General features: G+C 49.8%; 1 pseudogene across 1 annotated transcript in view; it reads left to right on the plus strand.

The window, feature by feature from the left end:
- Window positions 1-4,727: 4,727 nt before the first annotated feature.
- Window positions 4,728-7,500, plus strand: part of LOC311327670 (von Willebrand factor A domain-containing protein 1-like) — a 12,519-nt pseudogene continuing 9,746 nt past the window's right edge. The window contains exon 1 of the transcript in view: window positions 4,728-4,785. The product of the transcript in view is annotated as a von Willebrand factor A domain-containing protein 1-like (transcript). The remainder of the gene's footprint in view (window positions 4,786-7,500) is intronic.

A 7,500-nucleotide genomic window follows, 5' to 3' on the forward strand; every position in this document is an offset into this window, starting at 1 on the left:
CGGCCTGGGGTGGGTTGGCACAAACGGGTCAGGGTGACCAGCAGGACGGTGACCAGCAGGACGGTGACCAGCAGGACGGTGACCAGCAGGACGGTGACCAGCGTGTCGCTGCTGCCATGGTTCCCCTGGTCTGGGAACAACCAGCGTCCATAGCAACCACGGGAAACAAGAGCAGCCCTGTGAATGGAGGCTGGGGCAGTCAGGTTCCATCAGGTTCCATCAGGTTCCACACAATCATCCTGTCAGGTTCCATCAGGTTCCATCAGGTTCCATCAGGTTCCACACAATCAGCCTGTCGGGTTCCATCAGGTTCCATCAGGTTCCACACAATCAGCCTGTCAGGTTCCATCAGGTTCCATCAGGTTCCATCAGGTTCCACACAATCAGCCAGTCAGGTTCCATCAGGTTCCATCAGGTTCCACACAATCAGCCTGTCAGGTTCCCACACAAACCAGTCTGTCTGACTGCACACAAACCCCCCCCCCGCCCCCCCCCCCCCCCTCTCTCCACTGTTGTTCTGTAAATGCTGGGAATCTCGTAACAGTGTTTACACATCTCCAACGGTGCCTCAGAGGTCACAGGATGTGGCGGTGCACTCTCTTGTTCTGGAGTCCTTTCATGTGATTGGCTCCCTGCCTTTTTTTATCTGGCCCTCCCCAGCGGGACAAAGCCGTGCATGCAGATTTGTGTAGGGAGGGGGGGGGGAATTGGCAAAGTTCCTGGTCACTCATCAGTCAGTTTTATGCTGACAGGGCAGCTGCTGCTGTGCTATTGATGGTCATCCTCCGATCGCTGCCTCAGGTCATTTCTCACACGGCTTGTATCATTTCTCACACGGCTTGTAAAACATTGCTATAGCTTTTGAGTGTGTGTGTGTGTGTGTGTGTGTGTGTGTGTGTGTGTGTGTGTGTGTGTGTGTGTGCGCGTGCGTGGATGAATACCAAGTATCCCAAAAACAAGATCGGCTTGAGATGGTGCTCAGCATGAAGACGACAACAGCAAATCCAGACTTCTCCCAGTCGAGCTGCATCTATACCTCATTAACATTCAGCTCAACGCTGTTGAGCAAACACAGAGCGTCCTGCTGTCTCCATACAGAGCGTCTCCCCGAGCACAGCGGACAGGGGAAGGAAAGTTTGAAGAATGAAAAAGCTGGTCTATTATATCATTGTGCTTATAGCAATTATAGCTTGTCCACAATGAATTCTCCTCACACCCACACTGAGGTCCCTGAGGGCTGGTCTTGATGGAGGTGCTTTGCATTGCTAATCACCTGCATGGATCTGATAGCTTGCAGCCTCGTTCATCTCTTGTGGTTAACAAGAAAGACTGGCAAAGAACACAGTGCACACACACTGAGATGTGAAGCTATACGCCTAATATCATTTAATAGTTTTACTATCTAACACTACAATCGATTAATAGAATGTTTCAGAAGTTGTGGGTATGCCGCTTGAAGAAGCTGTGTTTAGCTTCAAAGCACATAGTCCACAAAGACACAAGTGGACCACAAGCCTATATCAGATGTGAGTAGCGCTCTAGAAAATGATGCTTTGCGATACGTTGTTCCTGAGGGCTTCCAGGAATCTGCAACGACGCTCAGAAATCTTGCTTTCAAGGAAGGAAATAGTTGAGTGTGTATGAACAGGAGAAAGGACAAGTTCAACTATGTCCTTAAGGTTCAGAAGGACCAGCCATGTTGGGTCATTCTCTGGTATTCTTTCTCCAACTCTCAGGGGAAGGAGACGAAGCAAAGCCCTATTTTCCCACCAACCGTTTTTTTTTTGCAGCAAATGTCAATGGAAGTGGTTGTGTTGCTTCTGTTTTATCTGCCCATCTGTATGGAAACTCTTTAATTAACTTATTTAGTTTAGCGTGAAATATTTCCCTTTGATAAAGGCTTTTAGGCACAGTGCTAACTCTAAAGGTACAATCACCTTCAAAGAGATCGCGTAGCAAATCAGGTGGGTAGCCAGATAAAACATCCAAATGTTTGAGTTTTTCAGTCAGTGGGCACTGACTCTTTACTCCACAACAATGAGTCAAACGTTCATCTGACGGTGCTGTCTGAACCTGCACAATGTGCTCTTGTATTGTCCCGGGACAAAATGCTCCAGTTCTAACTTTACTTACTTGGAATTGGGATCTTTCTCCAAGACAGAACCTGCAGACGTGAACCTGAGAAGCTCTCCACAAACCCTCCAGTAGAATGGGCACCAAAGTTACCTGAAACGACACAATACACAGACAGTACCGTTGACTTGTGTGCCCAATGAAGGAATGTGAAGTCCTTCCTCTTCTAGACTGGCTGGATCTATTAGCTGTGGCTCTAACAGCTCAATAGACAAACTGTTTTACATAATCAGCCTTGCAGAGAACGGCAGGTAGATTAACGTCAGAGAGGAACTGGGCAATGGTGGCTCATTAGCTCAAACCCAGTACACAGCAGTTTAGCAGTAGCCTACCATATGGTGCCCATCTCCATAATGTATCATATCCTGTCCATAGTGTACTTTATGTCTATGCTGATTTTACATTGTTGTTGTTTTTTAACTGTATGTGCTGCATGTTCGTTATGATGTTTTTGAAAATATTCTTTACCTGTCTCCTTTTACGAGTATTGCATTCATCTGTGTTATGTTCATGTGCTACTTTAAATAAATACAAATAAAAAAGTTCACACATCTTTATTGCATGCATTATTAGCAATATTACATGCATTAGCATAGCAATGTAGAGGGCGCATTAGCATGCAGTGTGTGGGGAGGGGGGTGCAGTGTGTGGGGAGGGGGGTGCAGTGTGTGGGGAGGGGGGTGCAGTGTGTGGGGAGGGGGGTGCAGTGTGTGGGGAGGGGGGTGCAGTGTGTGGGGAGGGGGGTGCAGTGTGAGGGGAGGGGGGTGCAGTGTGAGGGGAGGGGGGTGCAGTGTGTGGGGAGGGGGGTGCAGTGTGTGGGGAGGGGGGTGCAGTGTGTGGGGAGGGGGGTGCAGTGTGAGCCACGCCACCAACGAGCCGACGGAGGACCTCTAGCAGCTGGCTAGCGGTCGAGAGACTGGCTGCTGACAATCTCTTATCCTATCACATCACATCACTTTGTCCTATCCCATCACTAGCTAGTCTGTCCTATCCCATCACTAGCTAGTCTGTCCTATCCCATCACTAGCTAGTCTGTCCTATCCCATCACTAGTCTCTGTCCCATCCACATGATACATAAGCAGACTGTGTATAAGGGACAATGAGTCCCACAGAACGCTGCTGCTTGTCCCCAGTGCCCTTCAAAGGGCAGACGCTGCAGACAATGACAAAGTCGACAGTCTCATATTGTTCAGTGTGACAGAGATTCCTCCTTCTTCCACTCCTCCTCTTCTGATCAGCTCTTTCCATCCCTTCCTACTCATGCGTCTCCAGGACAGGGTGACCTCACACGTCTACGTTACATCAGGGGACCGTGACTCAGTCCCCCTCGCCCTGTTTTTCTCTCCCTGTCACTCTCGTTCTGTCCCTTCTTTTCTCTGTCTCCTCATCCCTGTCCCCAGCCAACCCTGCCGTTGGAAAAACTATTATCAGCACCCCACGTTCTATCTGTTCTATCTGTCACGTTCTACTGAACCACATCAGCCTTTTGATAGCTGAGAACCAAGTATACTCTGTGCCCGCTGAAGGGGGGTTGTGGGTGAATACCTGGCAACCTGCCCCAGCAGTGCAACAGTGGCCAAAACCCATGAAGTGTTTTATGAGGCGGGTTCATGGAAGAAGGGTATAGAACATTCCTCGCCTCCGGTGAATTCGTCTTCGTTCTCTAGCTCTGAGACGGGGCGGTGATTGTGTTTACTGTAACGCCAGATGCGTAATAGAGGGGAGGCAGAAACAATCATCGGACATTTAATTCTGACATTTGGGTTGAGGTGGCGGTTCGCTTGTGTCAATGAGAGCTTTGTGTCTTAGAGAGCTGTGTTCACCCCCACTTTGTAGTTTAGATTTTTCCAACTCCGATACAAAAAACCTCTGTATGGAGAACACAGCAGAGATGCCAGGGCTCTCAAATGGCCTACAGTATGGGTTAGCTTGCCTCTCTTCTCTCTCTTTCTCTCTACCTCTCTCTCTCTCTCTCTCTTTCTCTCTACCTCTCTCTCTCTCTCTCTCTACCTCTCTCTCTTTGCACTTTGCTACAGTTCTTTCTTGTCGAATTCGAGGGGCATCCAGGCATGGAGAGACTAGATACCTGGTTTTACAGGTTATCTCCTTCCACGCCTACAGTATCATATTTAGACTTTTTTACAAGATGTACTCACAAGTTACAGCAGGATGCATTTCACAGACAGAATATTGGCTGTTCTATTCCTCGCATGGGGAAAACAAATAATAATACCTTGTCTATCAGGCATATCCCACCTCAAGCACACATTGACATTTAGCACCCCCCCCCCCACACACACACACACACACACACATCTTCTCATTTAGCACACACACACACACACACACACACACACACACACACACACACACACACCCCACACACACACACACACACTCTTCTCATTTAGCACACACCCCCCCCCCCCCCACACACACACACACATCTTCTCATTTAGCACACACCCCACATGCCCCCCCCCCCACACACACATCTTCTTGTGTTGCTGTTTTTGGTGGGTATTTCCATCCTCTCCCTGTGAGAGCGTGCGGAGGGGGGCTGGGTGGGCCTCTACAGGTCCTGACTGGTACCATGTGGGCCTCTGCAGGTCCTGGCAGGTACTATCTGGAGGGGGGGCACGCCACGGAAGGTAGGCAGGAACTTTCCATCCATACGCCTCCACTACACAATACTCACAATAGAGCCATCGCCTCTAACCAATGATTAGCTGTAAGTGCTTACACAGGTACTTCCCGTGTTTTCCACCAGGGGGATTTGTTTGTATACGTCCTTGAGGGCGGCGCCAATGTGGCTTTACTTCAATTGGGACAGAAGACGTTCTCATTGTCATGTGATGGAAGTGAACTGTCAAAAGCGAAACTGAATCCAAGACCATGTACGCTCATTTCAAATGTCTCTACCAATAAAAGTATACAAACAATATATGGACACAAACTATGACTGCAAAACTGTCTTGAAATCCAAAATGCCTCCTCTGAATCTTCCACCCCGTCAGCCAAACCGGAGACAGTGGCTGGACCCCCTGTGGCTGAGCCCCTGTCACAGACCCATCCTGTCACCCACCCATCCAGTTCACCCACCCATCCTGTCACCCACCCATCCTGTCACCCACCCATCCTGTCACCCACCCATCCTGTCACCCACCCATCCTGTCACAGACTCATCCTGTCACAGACCCATCCTGTCACCCACCCATCCTGTCACAGACCCATCCTGTCACCCACCCATCCTGTCACCCACCCATCCTGTCACCCACCCATCCTGTCACAGACCCATCCTGTCACCCACCCATCCTGTCACCCACCCATCCTGTCACCCACCCATCCTGTCACAGACCCATCCTGTCACAGACCCATCCTGTCACCCACCCATCCTGTCACCCACCCATCCTGTCACCCACCCATCCTGTCACAGACCCATCCTGTTACGGACTCATCCTGTCACCCACCCATCCTGTCACAGACCCATCCTGTCACCCACCCATCCTGTCACAGACCCATCCTGTCACCCACCCATCCTGTCACAGACCCATCCTGTCACCCACCCATCCTGTCACAGACCCATCCTGTCACACACCCATCCTGTCACCCACCCATCCTGTCACAGACCCATCCTGTCACAGACCCATCCTGTCACCCACCCATCCTGTTACGGACCCATCCTGTCACAGACCCATCCTGTCACCCACCCATCCTGTTACGGACCCATCCTGTCACAGACCCATCCTGTCACTCACCCATCCTGTCACAGACCCATCCTGTCACAGACCCATCCTGTCACAGACCCATCCTGTCACAGACCCATCCTGTCACCCACCCATCCTGTCACAGACCCATCCTGTCACCCACCCATCCTGTCACCCACCCATCCTGTTACAGACCCATCCTGTTACAGACCCATCCTGTCACCCACCCATCCTGTCACAGACCCATCCTGTCACCCACCCATCCTGTCACCCACCCATCCTGTTACGGACTCATCCTGTCACCCACCCATCCTGTCACAGACCCATCCTGTCACCCACCCATCCTGTCACAGACCCATCCTGTTACGGACTCATCCTGTCACCCACCCATCCTGTCACAGACCCATCCTGTCACCCACCCATCCTGTCACAGACCCATCCTGTCACAGACCCATCCTGTCACAGACCCATCCTGTCACAGACCCATCCTGTCACAGACTCATCCTGTCACAGACCCATCCTGTCACCCACCCATCCTGTCACAGACCCATCCTGTCACCCACCCATCCTGTCACAGACCCATCCTGTCACCCACCCATCTTGTCACGGACTCATCCTTTGCTCATTTGTCCACCTGACAGCAGAGTCTGGGGAGGATGTCAGGACGTTAATCTGAAAGTTAATCTGGACTCAGAGATGAACTCACCTCCATTAACTCTCCTCCGCAGAGAGGGAACTCATCAGCCGGGTCACAGTGATACATCACTTTAACAGCCTGTCTTTAATGTCCCAGCGGAGTTACGATGAGCTCTCTGCAAACTAATTTACTTCCATTTTTACCACACAGTGCAGCTTTGGACTTCATGATTGTGCATTTCTGCGAATCTAGAAGAAGCACTTTGTGGTGGAGACACAGTGGGAATTAATGGACGGGGTGTGCGAACCGTCTTGTTATGCTGCTGGCAGAGGAGTGAGAATAAGCAGGGCTGAGCTTGTTCGAGTCTTGGATGGAAGACCTAATTGCTACATGAGGAAGGTGATGAAGATGAGTCAGACAACTTACACTGACGATGATCAGCCATGTTAAAAGTTAAATGTTCATCAGTGCCAACATGTATGCTTATTAGTGTCAATTTGGCTGTCACAAATACATGGAAAGTAATATAATGGTGCTATTAAGTGAAACAAAATGTTTAATTTAAATAATAAATGGAAACGTTTATATAGTTAAGTGTCAATGTATGTTGTGTTATACCAATGTAGTCATTATGTATTTCTCCCTTCCTCTGAATCAAAGCTACATTTTAACAGAACCCCCGCGGACATCACTGTTAATGAACAGCAGATGGTGAGGGAAGAAGAGATGCTCACAACACACACACAACCTATCTCTCTCTCTCTCACACACACACACACACACACACACACACTCACACACACACACTCACACTCACACACACACACACACGCACACACACCCATGCACTGTCGCCGTAAGCGTGATCACAGAGGATGCTCTTGTATCCTGCAGATGTGGTATTAACAGTAGGCTACATCCTGGTAATTAGGTGATTATTGAAATGAATGGTTTCCACCTCCTCCATCATGTCCGCATACACAGCAGACGTGCCCAAACAGTATGTTTTCAGTAGCCCAATC

The sequence above is a fragment of the Borostomias antarcticus genome (genome assembly GCF_949987555.1).
Source record: "Borostomias antarcticus genome assembly, chromosome: 33".
Taxonomy (NCBI): domain Eukaryota; kingdom Metazoa; phylum Chordata; class Actinopteri; order Stomiiformes; family Stomiidae; genus Borostomias; species Borostomias antarcticus.